Genomic DNA, 15,331 nt, shown 5'->3' with positions numbered 1-15,331 from the left:
TGCACAGTTTCCCAAACGGCATGGACATTCCAAGACATTTGATATATTTTGCCAGATTGCTTTCCGAAAAATATTATAATTGTTCTAGTGTTCACCAATTTTTATAGACGATAAATCATTAAGTTGCTATTTTAACATATTTTTCTGATTACTAGTGACATTGAATTTTTCATTAATTTTTTAGACATTTGAACTTTTTAATGTTCCTTTTCATATTCTTTCCCATTTTCCACTTATCTCTTATTTATTATAGAGCTCTTTATAGCAATAGGAATAGTAACTTTTAGACATATATTACAGATACTTTTCCCAGTTTGTTATTTGACTTTTACTGAAATATGGTATTTTGCCTTAAGCACAGACTCAGGAATGAATTTTAAGTAGCAAAGAGACCAACTCCACTGGCTTAAACAAAGACTTATTGTCTCACATAACAAACACCTTATATAGAGCAAGCTGTTGGAACTGGTTCAAAGGGTTGACAATGTGAGGTCTCATATCTCTGCCCTCTTTTGGCCTCCTCCTGCTTGTCATCTTATGGTCACTAAAGGGCTGCTGCAGCACCAGCCATCAAGTTTCTGTTTCAGGCAGAGGAAAAAGGGTAGAAGAGACAATACCAGCTGACTCTCACTTATGCCCATTGGACAGAACTGGTCCCACGGGAACTGCCAGCAGCAAGAACAAAGGGGAGATGGGATTAAGCAAGTACGTTTGCACTGTCTACCATAGAGCAGTTTTAAGATACAAATAGTCAACTTGGTCTGTATCTGTTTCTTTGGTTTCACACTTAGAAAGTTCTTCTCCAACTCAAGGATGCATTCCAGTAGATAGTCATCTATATATTCTTTCATTACTTTTACAGTTTCATTGTAATGTGCAATAGAAATTAAACTTTTTTTCCCCCCCGATAATCAGCCAGTTGTCCCAAAACCATTTTTTGGACTTTCTCCACTGATATGAAATATCGTCATTGTTTAGTAAGCTATTAATACACTCTATTCAGTTCCACAGATGTAGTTAGTTACCCCGTATTGTTGGTACTTTAATTAAATTTATTACCATGCATTTTAACATTTCAGGGCAAGTTCCCCTTGTGATATTGCTTTTTCAAAAATTTCTTGACCCTTCTTGAATGTTTATTATTCAGATGAATTTTGAATCGTTTTGTCAAGTTTTAAGAATTGACAGCTCATTACAGGTAAGTTTTCTGAACCAGAGATACGGTATATTCCAGTTCTCTCCTGTGGTAGTAAAGCTTTGTGATCAACACAGAGTGGGATCTTTTTTCTCTGGCTTGTATTTTAATCAGCTGTACCTAATATATAGGAAAGATAAAAAGATTTTTCTAAGATTGATTTTATAGTCATCCACCTTACTGAACCCTCATTTCTTTCTAAAAGTTTTCCTTACCTTGTTTTTTGGCTCCTTGATATGCCACGGCCTGAAAAGGGGGGGGGGGGGCAGTGTCAATACAACCTTCTTATTGTTATCTGCCTTCCTGTTATGCTTCTTACCGTATTTCTCATTACACAGTATTAAGTTGGCATTTGGACTCATGAGCCTGATTAATGTGATTCTTCCCTGAGAGATAAATCTGTTCTTGCTCTGCTGACAAAACCAAGTTGCAGAGATGGGCAGAGCTGAGTTGGCCCGTGTCCTGTGACATAAGCCTTCTGGGATGTTCTAACCTGTCATGAGGGCAAGAATTTCTTCTAGCTCGTTGCCATCAGATATTAATCCTGCTTCTGCTCAGAAAGTCCCAGGGACAGGAAACAGTATAATTCAAGGCTCCTAAATCCATTCAGGGGACGTTTCACATTTTCAGAAGGTTCTTACTTACAGGAATGAAACCTAATCTATGTGGTCCCCATTTTCCCCGTGTTTCCTGGGATATTGCCCCTCCTCCTTTAGCACTTTCCCTGAACTCTTTTTTTCTTAGATGACATGGTTAGGCTTTCCCTTCATCCCAGTTACATCCCCTACATCTGCCCTGCTCTCTGAGGATGCAGAGCTGACTGGCAGACCCCTCACGGGCAGGCACACCACCTTCACTGTTTCAGCATCACTGCAGCTAAATGGTCCATGTCTTTTTCACAGGAAATGCTTAATGCCAAAACTCCCATCCTGTACTTCTGTATTTTTCTGAAAATTTGATTTATTGTTTTTGACATCAGTTCTAATCTGCCTGGGGCTTCCTGGTGGCTCCGTTGGTAAAGAATCTGCCTGCAATGCAGGAGACCTGGGTTTGATCCCTGGGTCGGGAAGATCCCCTGGAGAAGGGAATGGCAACCCACTCTAGCATTCCTGCCTAGAGAATTCCATGAACAGAGGAGCCTGGTGGGCTACAGTCCATGGGGTCGAAAAGAGCTGTACATGACTGAACGACGAACACTTTCGCTTTCACTAATCTGCCTAAGCAATTTTGAGACATTTCTCTCACTCATTGAATCATGAAACCTCCTTGTTTTGCGCCTTCTGTAAAATGTAACAGGCATGCCCTCTAGGTCTAGGCCCAAGTTATCTACAAATACATTGAAACAGCCAGAGCCGAGGAGAGAGATCCACAGCGTGGCCTCAGGTGTCTCCTTCCAGGAAAAGGAAAGGAAAGTTAGTCACATAGTCGTGTCCAACTCCTTGCAATCCCATGGACTGTAGCCCGCCAGGTCTTCTGTTCATGGAATTCTCCAGGCAAGCGTGCTGGAGTGGGTTGCCATTCCCTTCTCCAGGGGATCTTCCCGACCCAGGAAACAAAGCGGGTCTCCCGCATTGCAGGCAGATTCTTTACCAGCTGAGCTACTGGGGAAGCCCCGTTTCTTTCCAAGTGGGACATAAATCAGTATTCTCTGGGAATCGGTGCTCACCAGCTTCATATATGACCAACCTGATTGGGACTTCCTTAGTGGTCAGTGGCTAAGACTCCACAGTCCCAATGCAGGGGGCCCCGTGTTCGACCCCTGGTCGGGGAACTAGATCCCACCTGCCAGAGCTAAGAGTTCACATGCTGCAACTAAAGATCCCACATGCTGCAACAAAGCTCGAAGATCCTAAGTGGCACAGTTAAGGCTCAACACAGCCAAATAAAATACAAAAAAAATAAAAAAATACAAGCAACCTTATTGATAAAGTCATAGAAGAAGGGACTTTGTGAAAAGTCTACTGAAGTAAAATAGTATACTAGTAATCCACAGTGATTAATGACCCACTTTGACCCATCCATGATGTGCTTCAGTGGAACACGGCACACAGGGAGAAAGCCAGGACCTGGAATAAGATGTGACTCCGGGAGGGACATGCACGATGGACTGGAGGTGGAGTGTGGGGTATGAGAACTCACTGCCGGTAATAATCAGAAATACAGCGAGCCGCTCAGCTCCCAGGAGCTGCGTGGGCTTTGGCTTCCAGAGGGCGTGCTGAGTGGGAAAGCATGGAGCACAGGTGTGCATCTCCTCAATGATCTACTGATGTAAAACAATTTTATGTTAGAGACAGGTGCGTCTTCCCAATTTTAGCAAAGAGGCTGTAAGGGCTAGGGACAGCATCACACATAAGCATGCCAGCAACATGGTGGCCTCCAGAGGAAGAGGAGTTGAATAGGAGACCTTAAGGGATAGCTTCAGGACTTGAGGACAGAGAACCGCAGGGTTTCAGGATGGGGGAGTAGTTGGATCAGGGGCTTTCATAGTGTTGCAGATCCAGGGAACCATGCAATAAATGGGGCTCCTATGGGGTAGAGTTGCTGGGCTACAGATGATGTGGTCTTTGGGTCTGGTGGTGATCCTGGTCCAGTTTGCTTTGGCCAGGGCAACTGGGTCACAAGATTGTGTGACATGAAACCTATAAACCTCTGCAAGTGTCCCCCTGAAGCTGAGGTTGTGATCAGTGTATAACAACACACCATTGGATTTCTCCAGTATGTGCCACTTCCATAACCACAGCACATGGTATTCCTTTAAGAGAAATTATGTAGAATGTAGAACGGGTCTGAGCCAACTGGTTGCTCTACAATCAGGAGTCAAGATGGACCTGCTGCTGTAATCAGGAGAATTTCAGTAAAATCCTTCCTGGATATAAGACAGTCCACCCCATGATCTTATAAGGTCACTCCTATTTTCATAGTCATGCAACTCCATGAAATGCAACCAAATAAGGATAAATATATAGCAGGGCTTGAAATAGTAAATCTAATTCTACTGTAAGTCAGTCTATTTTGGTTTCTCAACTGTACGAATTCAGAATATGCTTTGGGGACTGCATTTTTCTTCCTAATTGATTGGAATGATAGATTATTCATGACCTTTTTGGATTTCCCCTTCTCCTGACCCCCCGCCCCCAACAAACAGTTCTATTTCTTCTCTCTTAGAATGTGAAGCATAGCTCTAAACTTGACATGGGAAAGTAAGATATTATTTTTGGCTCAAGTAGAATTAAAACTTCCACCCCTGAGTGAAATCTGGTCTTTACTAACCCAACCACGCTTTGGGTTCAAACTAACGGAAGGGTGGACACATTACATTTTAGATCTGACCTTCAGCTGTAAGAAGGGGAGGCATTGCTCTCTGCTCCCTAAACGGAATATCCTCATGTCTCCAAACCTTACTACAATCATAAAGTTCAGAGGGACACAGCAGAAACAATCCTAGTGATCAATTAGTTCACAGTTTCTCAAACTATAAAGTGTACATGATGCTCCCAAACAAAGGGTTCTGTGGTCAGATTCCCTACAGAATATCTGCCTACTGCCTTCTCCACTTGACTCTGGGAAGCCCTAAAGCAAAGCCATCCCTTACATTTTGTTTGCCAGTCTTATCTGAACACATCCCCCCTTTTTGTCTAGATAGAAAGTAACAGCTTTGGGAACTGACATGACATGGAACATACTTTAAATAGTGCTGATCTATTCACTCCTTTCCTCATTTTATAGAGGAGGACAATGAGGCCCGAATTAAGAGACATAGAGACAGTCATTACCCATGCCTGGCAGGGCTGGGAAATTGACCCTGGCTTCCAGACAACTAGTCCAGGCTCTTTCTCTCACCTTGAAAGAGGTGTCATTAATGGTGGTAGTTTTGATGTATCCCCTAGCACATTTTCATTGTCTGGAATTTGAGGCAGTATTTATTTATAGTGCACTCAGCAATGAATCCATCAAATGCTCTGAATGTTTCTAAAAGGGCATTGGGCCCTGTACAGCTGACCTGGATAAAACATTCTCTCTTAAATTGCATATAATTTACTATATAGTGAAATATTTTATCATGCTATATAATCCCATTCTAGAAGGTTATTAGTTTAAATAAAAGAGTAAATCAGAAAGACATCTCAGTAAAATATGTCACTAAAATGAAAACATATGGCCCAGTGAGAAGTAATCATAGACTGTTCTTTTAAATACAGAGTGCAATAGTTGGTGAACCAAAATTATAAAAAGTTGTCCAAAGGTCACATGTATATTTTTTCAAATTGTGCAAGTTCAAGTAGTTTGAGCATTCTTTGGAAGCAACATTTTTCTGACTTACTTTCTGAATATGCATTTTGAATTTATATGCTTTTTTTTTTTTACAATAGTTATTTCCCATTTATTTGTGATTTTTGCAGGGGTTCAAACCAGTGAATAAAAATCAATTTTCTTTTCACAGAGAACTTGATATTCTACTATTATTTTCAGAATCATTGTGATTAAAACCTTACCTGGAAAGAGTAATATAAGAGAACTCGAAGGTCTCAAAAGATCGTGCAAAATCAATAGCGGTCATCATTAAAATCAAACAAGTCACAGAAGGTTCTGATATTTGGCTTCTGATCTCTCTTAAGACAGTGGTTTTCAAAGTTTGTTGTTTGTCAAAATCACCTGGAGAACTAACAGAGGCGACAGAAGCCCAGAATTGTTTCATAGGGAAGGCCTGGGTCTCTGCATCTTCACCTCATTCTCCAGCAATGGTCTCCTAACCGGGCTAATCAGAGTTATCTGGGAAGTTTTGAAAAACAAGAACAACACCCCCCCAGACTTCACCTCTGGACATTCTGTGAGAATGTCTGTCTAGCCAAAGCTATGGTTTTTTCATGTATGGATGTGAAAGCCGGACTATAGAAAAGCTGAGCGCCGAAGAACTGATGCTTTTGAACTGTGGTGTTGGAGAAGACTCTTGACAGTCCCTTGGACTGCAAGGAGATCCAACCAGTCCATCCTAAAGGAAATCAGTCCTGAATATTCTCATTGAAAGGGCTGATGCTAAAGCTGAAATTCCAATACTTTGGCCACCTGATGCAAAGAACTGACTCATTGGAAAAGACCCTGATGCTGGAAAAGATTGAAGGCAGGAGGAGAAAGGTATGACAGAGGTTGGGATGGTTGGATGGCATCATCAACTCTATGGACGTGAGTTTGAGTAAGCTTCAGAAGTTGGTGATGGACAGGGAGGCCTGGCGTGCTGCAGTCCATGGGGTCAAAAAGAGTCAGACACAACTGAGCAACTGAACTGACACTTAAGGTAGAGCTTCCCAAGTGGAACTAGTGGTAAAGAACACAGCTGCCAATGCAGGAGGCATAAGAGACACAGATTCAATCCCTGGGTTAGGAAGATCTGCTGGAGAAGGAAATGGCAACCCACTCCAATATTCTTGTTTGGGAAATCCCGTGGACAGAGAAGCCTGGCGGGCTACAGTCCATGAGGTTGCAAAGAGTCAGACACAACTGAAATGACTTAACTCACACACACACACTTAAGGTAAGAAATATACCCCTATCAGGTGGGATATTTTAAATTGGTTCCTAGCTTCTGAAAATGAAGTTTTCAAATATGTTTCCAAAGCCAGTCCTGGCCTCTGGGATACCGTTTCATGAACCAGAGAAAGTGTCCCTTCCCGGGGGCAACTGTGGCCCTGCACAAGGGCACCGGTCTTGGTGAGTGAACTGCAGACTGGATACCAGTCCCACCTGACCCCCGGCTAGAGACCCTCCTGCAAGTGAACAAGTCGAACAAATAAAGCAGAGGTCCTGTCTGCTTCCCTTCCTCTCCTCCAGCCCTCCCTGCCTGACCTGACCTGACCACCGCAGGCTTCACCCTGATCTGATCAGGTTCTATCTACACACTATGGGTCTTCTCGACTCATCTTGTGACTTACAGAGTCCTGCTGACGCTCAGGGCTCAGGATCTGACAACAGGGTTCCTGACCACAGGCTCTTTTTAAAAGTGCCCTTGCTCTTTTAACTGGGTCTGTGCCTTGCAATGATTAGTCACCATCTCAGGGTCTTTCGTTCTGCCCAAGGTCAGGACTTCTCCATAAGCAGGTGTCTTGGTGATGCCAGCCTTCCTGTCTGAACTTCTGACTCTCTCCTCTGCCCTGGGTCTCATAATGCCATGCTAATGATTTAGAATTCCTCCTGCTTCATCTCACAACTAGACCACCTGGAGTGAAGACCTCTCTTCCCATGACCCCTTAGCCATGTGCTTTGGCCCCAGAACAAGCCTGCTTGCTTCTGGGTCATTTGTTGGGGTCTTAGTTGCTGAGCATATTTCTAGGAGGCAGCCCCTTCTCCACAAGCCCTGTTCTGAATTCCAAGATTCCAGCATGGGCTTCCCCTGTGGCGTTGGTAGTAAAACCTGCCTGCCAATGCAGAAGACATAAAAGACACAGGTTCAGTCCCTGAGTTGGGAAGATACCCTGGAGGAGGGCATGGCAACCAATATTTAATCCAGTATTCTTGCCTGGAGAATCCCATGGATGGAGGAGCCTGGCGGGCTATACTCCATAGGGTTACAAAGAGTTGGACACGACTGAAGTGACTCAGGATGGTGACCAATCTTCTAGGCTCTCCATAACCACGTGTGCAATGATAGTCACTATTCAGAGGGGTGATTTTGAGCAGTGTGGACTTCAAAAGCAAGAAATAAAACTTTCCCTTCAGTCCATATTTTACCTTTTGAGGCATAACATAGAAAAAATACAGCTAGAAAGAATATCAATAACAAAGGTTGAAGCAAAAAAGGTGCTTTGATGAAATTCTCACTTAGAAACTATAAGCTCCAATGAACCAAGGGCTGTGCCTCTTGACTCCACCGCAGTAAAGCCAGGGCCAAGACCATAATAGGTGCTCAGTTAATACTTGCTGAATGAGTGAAAACTAAAATCAATCTAAACATCTCATTAGTCAAGAAGGTTTTCTTGCTCTAGTTCATATAGTCATTCTTTAATCATACATGTGAGAACTTGTTTTTCAATCATTTTGTAGTTTATGATCCTTAAATCATCAAAATAAGAGGGGTAGTTAATAAAAATAAACACAATATACATAATTAGCATAAATGACACTAGAGGGGCTTCCCAGGTGCATCAGTGGTAAAGAATCCATCTACCAATGCAGGAAACACAGGTTGGATCCTTGGGTCACGAAGTTCCCCTGGAGGAGGAAATAGCAACCCACTCCAGTATTCTTGCCTGGAAAATTCCATGGACAGAGGAGCCTGGTGGGCTACAGTCCATGGGGTTGCAAAGAGTCGGACACAACTGAGTGACTGAGGACAGCACAGCACAGCAATTGGTTGTCAACAAGCCCTTCCAGGTGATTCCAGTTATCAGCCTCACGCGAGGATCCCTCGGCAGTGGATAAGGACTTGATGAGGCTGCTTTAAAATCCTGGCTCTGTCACTTAACAGCTGTGTGCGTTGAGAAACTTAGTTTCTCAGTGTTTATGATGTCAACCAAAAAAATGCCTAACCTAAAAGTTGAACTCTGTCTTATTTGAGGACCTTACAATGACACTAGTGGTTGATATCATGGATCTTAGTAAACATGAAGGAAATATGGGGCTATATGTGAAATATTAAGTTGGTGCAAAAGTAATTGCCGTTTGGCATTGTTGAACTTTGCCGTTTGATACTGGAATACATTCTACTGCACATTTCTCACTTTATTTATTTTTTTTGCTAATGACATCACTTGCTGTTTACATTTATTTTCGACTATGGAGATGATGTTAGACAAAAAGCAAATTCGAGCATTTTTCTTATTCGAGTTCAAAATGGGTTGTGAAGCAGTGGATAATGCTGGCATAAATGGAAAGCTATTTTACTTTTGGCAATGTTAGAGGGTTTTCTATGACTGGGATACACACACAGGACTAAAAATAATCCTGCTTCATGATGCCAGACTACTTGACAATTTACAAATTGCTTGAACAAATGTGATCATATCTGATCCTCACAAGGAAGTCGAGGAACACAGTTAAAGAAATTATGTGCATGACTCTTTCATAGGAAAATATCTAGTGGAGGATGAAATATAAGAGCTTTCAAAAAGATTTCTGGTCTATCGTTAACAATAACAACTCAACTGATAGCAGAGAAAAAAGATAGAAAGGATATTCTCTGTAATAAAGAAACAGCGAAAGGAAAGAACCTATAATGGCAGCTTTCATTTACTGTGATGAAGATAGACATATTATTCAACAGTTATGGACTGTGGTTATAGACTACAATTCTAAGAGACAAAGGAATGAGATGCCCAAAGTGAGTAATGAGACTCAAACTTTGGAAGTCTAGTTTCTGCTCACTGAAGAGGAATTATTACCATACTTATCATTTATATTGCATGATATTGATTGCCGTGCCCTTCCAAACTGTAACTTTGGGAATCCAGAGCAGGTACTGGGAAGAGTTTAACAGGCTCTGGTAGTTTTCTGTAGGATGCAGATTCTATGCAGAGTTCCCAGCCAGCCTAGAGTCTCCTTCTGACACATGCTTCTCACTCTTGCTTCCATGATTTCCAAGAAAGTTGTCACTTGATAGCCCACTGCAGAGTCTGGTAGGTTACTCTGGAAACCTACATAATATTTCTACTTAAACAGAAAAATTTGTCTTTTAAATAGGTGATCTGTTTTAAAACATTTTGACTGTTTTCTTTCCTTTTTTCCTCTTAAATAAAAGTAACAAGTCCCTTGTTGAAAATGGCTTAACATTATAGAAATATGTTAAAATGTTGATTCCCTGGGGCTTCCCTGGTGGCTCAGACGGTAAAGAATCCGCCTGCAAGGTGGGAGACCTGGGTTCAATCTCTGGGTTGGGAAGATCCCCTGGAGAAGAGAACGGCTACCCACTCCAGTATTCTTGCCCAGAGAATTCCATGGACAGAGAAGCCTGGCAGGCTATAGTGCTTGGGGTTGCAAGGAATCGAACATGACTGAGCGACTTTCACTTTCACTTTAGTTACTTATTAAGGTAGAAAGTAGAAGACATACAATTTAAAAGTTTCTACTCCCCCTTTTCTCAAGGTAACCTCCATTAATAGATCTGTGTAAGATCCAATGGATCTTTTCTTCTGTGTGCCGTGTTCAGTCACTCAGTTGTGCCTGACTCTTTGTGACCCCATAGACTGTAGTCTGCCAGACTGCTCTGTCCAGGAAATTTTCCAGGCAAGAATACTGGAGTAGGTGGCCATTTCCTACTTCAGGGGATCTTCCCCATCCAGGGATTAAACCTGCATCTCTTGCGTCTTCTGCATTGGCAGACAGGTTCTTTACCACTGCGCCACCTGGGAATGTAGACACTTACTTAGGCAATAATTTTTAAAGATCTCTGCACTACATTTTTGACAGCTACCTTAAATCAAGAAGCAGTGAGAAGCATGGCCAATATGTGATCCTTATCAGGTTTTAAAAAGAATTCAACCTCATACTTTAAATAGGGCGTAACTGAAGTTCTCAAGAAATATTTCTTTTAAATAGTTGGAGGGGAAAGCCCATCAGTGTTTGGAACTAGCTAGAGTTAGGGCTACCCGAATTCTGGGAACTGCAATGCTAACAGGTTCCTAGCTGTCAAAATTTGAAATAGAACCTACAGGGGCCAAAAGGTTTGAAATAAGAATGTGGTGAGAGGCATCACTGGTATGGACTCTGAGCTGACTAAAAACTAACACCAAAATAGCAACACAGTCTGTCTTGGATGAACTTGCTTTTCCAGCAGCCTCTTTTGCTTGCCAGACTGTTCTATGACATTTTTCTGAAAGGGACTCATACTTCCGTTGAAAAGGCAGCCCTGCTTGAATTGCATGGTGCACCATTTAGGAACTTTCTGATCACTGGTTTCCACTTGGAAATGCTCTGTCTGGCTCTTTTAGAACTACTGTCCCTGTCTTACAAACACACTGCTCCAGATGTTTGCAAGTCTCCTGTTTGGAGCTTGTATCCTGCATTTCCATAGAAACCAGTCTAGATGAGGTTTCAGGGATCCTAGAACAGACCAGTTATTCAGATTGCACCTGAAATACCCAACTGTGGGCACTATAGAAATACGAGAACTTGGGTAACACTGTCTTTAAGCATTCTAACTTGGGGTGCCTGGAATGCCTAATCTCCGGGCCAGGGACTCTTCATCCTTCTATCAGGCATGTTTGCCAGGCCCAGGGGAGAACAAGGAACAGGAAGCTGGGGCCAGTGAGGAATGGGGTTGTAATTCCCTCGAAAACTCGCCTTGTCCAAGTAGGTCTCAGTTCCTGCTCTCCAAAGTGTGTATCTGACAAGAATCCTCAAAATGCAAATGGCTCTCTAAGGTGAAGAGTATCTGTCAGTTTGCTTGAATTGCCCCTCTGCCTTTTGGTTACCAGGAAAAGGAGCTTTCATGTACGAAGGAAGAAAGTTGCCCTTTTCTTTTAGGATTTAGAAAGAAGGGAGAAGTTTGTGAACCACATCCTCAGGAATAAAGACAGACAGATGCCCACAGGGTCTGAGGTTGCCATCTCAAAAAAGACACAGGCTACAGAGCCCTGGACACTGTAACTTTCAAAGATGTTTTACCTCTCTCCTGTTTCTTACAGTAAATAGTAATATAATCCTTAAAATAAAAAAAAATTTCTATGCTTTTGGGTGGGGGAGAACAGCAAAGAATGGGGAGAGTTGAGGAACCAGCACTTTTCCTCTCTAAATAGTCTTGTGAGGAATCTCCACACTGTTCTCCATAGTGGCAGATCACCAGCCCAGGTTGGATGCATGAGACAAGTGGTCAGGGCTGGTGCACTGGGAAGACCCAGAGGGATGGGATGGAGAGGGAGGTGGGAGGAGGGATCGGGATGGGGAACACATGTAAATCTATGGCTGATTCATGTCAATGTATGGCAAAAACCACTACAATATTGTAAAGTAATTAGCCTCCAACTAATAAAAATAAATGAAAAAAATAGTCTTGTGAGAATAGAATTTCAAGTCTTAAAGCAGTCCTGCATTTTTTGTTTGTTGGGAGTTTTAAAATTTCTGAATCGATTTCAGTACTGTTCATTGGTCTGTTCATATGGATTTTAAAGGGGTGAACTGTAAGTAAGGCAGAGATAGGGCTTCCGAGGTGAGGCTAGTGGTGAAGAATCCACCTGCCAATGCAGGAGATGAAAAAGAGGCAGGTCTGAAAATCCCTAGATTAGGAAGCGGAGAAGGCATTGGCACCCCACTCCAGTACTCTTGCCTGGAAAATCCTGTGGACAGAGGAGCCTGGTGGGCTGCAGTCCATGGGGTCGCCAAGATTCGGACATGACTGAGCGACTTCACTTTCAATTTTCACTTTCATGCATTGGAAAAGGAAATGGCAACCCACTCCAGTGTTCTTGCCTGGAGAATCCCAGGGACAGGGGAGCCTGGTGGGCTGCCATCTATGGGGTCTCACAGAGTCGGACCGGACTGAAGCGATTTAGCAGCAGCAGCAGATTAGGAAGATCCCCTAATGTAGGAAATGACAACCTGTTCCAGTATCCTTGCCTGGAAAATTCCATGAACAGAGGAACCTGGTGGGCTACAGTCCATGGGGTTGCAAAGAGTCCAATGCAACTGAGCGACTGAGTACCCCCAGCATAGCAATTAATTGTCAACAAACCCTTCCAGGTGCTTCCAGTTATCAACCTCAAGCTTGAGGGCCCCTTGGCAGAGGATAAGGACTTGATGGGGCTTCTTGAAATCCTGGTTCTGCCACTTAACAGCTGTATGTGTTGAGCAAGTTAGTTTTTCAGAGTTTATGGTGTTGACTGAAAACGCATAACCAAAAAGTTGAATTATGTCTTAAGGACCTTACTGAGGACTAAAGAGCCTGGAAGCCAGCCTTTTAGATAGCTCTGAGGAACTGTTACAAAAGAAGTAAGGGACGAGCAAGAACATTTACGAGTTTTTGCTGAAAAACAAATATGTAGTGGAACATCAAAAGGTTACTGCTAATCACAAAAAATAAGACATCTCAAGTTGATTTTAGTGCTTTTCTTTATATGAGAAGATGCAAGAGACTGGCTCAATGAAATCATTCCTTTGATATGCACCTTACCTATCTCGGGCTAGTATCCTGTTTTTCTCCATCCAAATTCGCCTCAGGGTGCACCATTGGGGCAGCTGCCGTGACTGATGGCTGGATGGAGGGCAATATTCTTTGTTTACTGAAACAACAGGCAATATTTTTTGGGGGGTCCACAATGGAGAAAATCAAATGAGATAATTCATTTGAGGCACTTAGGGCAATGCCAGAGGCACAGAAAACACTCAGTAAATTAGCTATTAATAGCTGCTATGGTCACTGTGTGTAAGGGGAAGCCCTTCTTCTGTGTGGGTTTGTTGACAGCCAATTGCTAGTCCCCAATCCCAGAGTTTTTGACCTTAAACAAATTAGCTGAACTGAACTTGCCAACTTAAAGAGCCCTTTCAGATTCTGATGCCGTACTTCCAAAGAATCCAAAGTTTAAATTCTTTGAGATTTCTCCAAGTCAGAAACTCAGAGCGGTAGTGCTCAACCTGGCTCATTATCAGAAGCTCTGTTGAGCTTTTAATCTGTCCTGCTTGGACCTTCAAAGCCGCCATCTTCAGTGACAGGCCCTGGGCATCTATACTTTTTAAAGATATCTGTACAGAATGCTGAAAAACAGCTACTGGAATTGAGGGGGATGATAACTAGACCTAAGGTACGCTGAGTGTCTAGACCAGGCACTATGCTAACTCCTTTACCTACCTTGCTTCGTTTAATTCTTACAGCAATACTGTGAGGTGGGTACTATCAGTTTCTGTATTTTGCAGGTGGGGAAACTGAGGTACATGAGCCTCAATCAAGTTCACAGAACTTAGAAGTGACTGAGGACCTAAGCCCAGGTTTGGGCTATTAGTTGCATTTTAATTGATGCATTCCCTGACTCATTCACCCAAAATTTATTTTCCATGACCAGGTAATACCCTGAGAGCCGGGGCATGTAAAAATGAACAGAGATCTCCATTCCCATCCTCAAGAAGTTCATGGCTTTTGTTGTTGCTCAGAATAAACAAGAATGACAGATTGCTTCATTTTCCCAAGGATGACGTCAGGTGTCTGTGTTTGAGAGGCGGAAAAGATTTTCTATGGCTACCAGCCTCCTCCTCTCAGTGACCATTTAATGAATCCACCAGTGTCTGCAAACCAGCCCCCGAGTCTGAAGGTCAGGTCTGTCTGCTGGCTGTAGATGGTGAAAGGTCTAGGGCTGCCTTGAAGTTCCGAGTTAGCAACTCCTTAGGGTGGTCTTTTGTTCTTCCCGCGGGGGTTATGCCATTCACTTCAGTTAGCATCCAATCCCCTCGGATGGCTGATCAATCACACCGTGGGGGTAGGAAGCGCATCACCACCGGGCTGGCTGGCACTCTTCCACGCAGAAAACCTGTCAGTTCAGTTCAGTCGCTCAGTCGTGTCTGACTCTTTGCGACCCCATGGACTGCAGCACGCCAGGCCTCCCTGTCCATCACCAACTCCCGGAGTTTATTCAAACTCATGTCCATTGAGTCGGTGATGCCATCCAACCATCTCATCCTCCGTCGTCCGCTTCTCCTCCTGCCCTCAATCTTTCCCAGCATCAGGGTCTTTTCAAATGAGTCAGTTCTTACAAAACTAAGTATATGTTTATTCTCTGACTCAGCAATTCCACCCCTAGCTATTTCCCCCAAAGAAATGAAAGCATATATTCACCCTGTCACTTACATCTAAAGTGACAGCTTTACGGTTACAAAATTTCCCAGCAAAGTACGGAGGAAAGACTGAGCCAAATCCCTGGACATAGTGTGAAGCCGATCAGGAAACCAAGCTGCGGGGTCTCTAACCAGACTGAGACTAGGCTCCTGGAGCAATCTGCGACCTCTCACTGCCTCCTAGAGTCAGAGCCGAGCAGCGTTTCAAGTAGAAGAGCAGCGATCATCACCTTGGAGCGGGCAAAAGATCCTCCCGGGTTAGACAGTCGTGGAAGCCACCGCCCCCCAGGGTGCAAGCACCGCCCCCCAGGGTGCAAGCCACAGCATCTTCCTTGCCCGGGACCAGAGGGCAGCAGAGAAGGTTTGAGTGCAGAGGTCGTTCTTCGGACC

The sequence above is a fragment of the Cervus elaphus genome, chromosome 26 (genome assembly GCF_910594005.1).
Source record: "Cervus elaphus chromosome 26, mCerEla1.1, whole genome shotgun sequence".
In the NCBI taxonomy this organism is placed as follows: domain Eukaryota; kingdom Metazoa; phylum Chordata; class Mammalia; order Artiodactyla; family Cervidae; genus Cervus; species Cervus elaphus.
Note: the sequence above shows the minus strand (reverse complement) of the source record.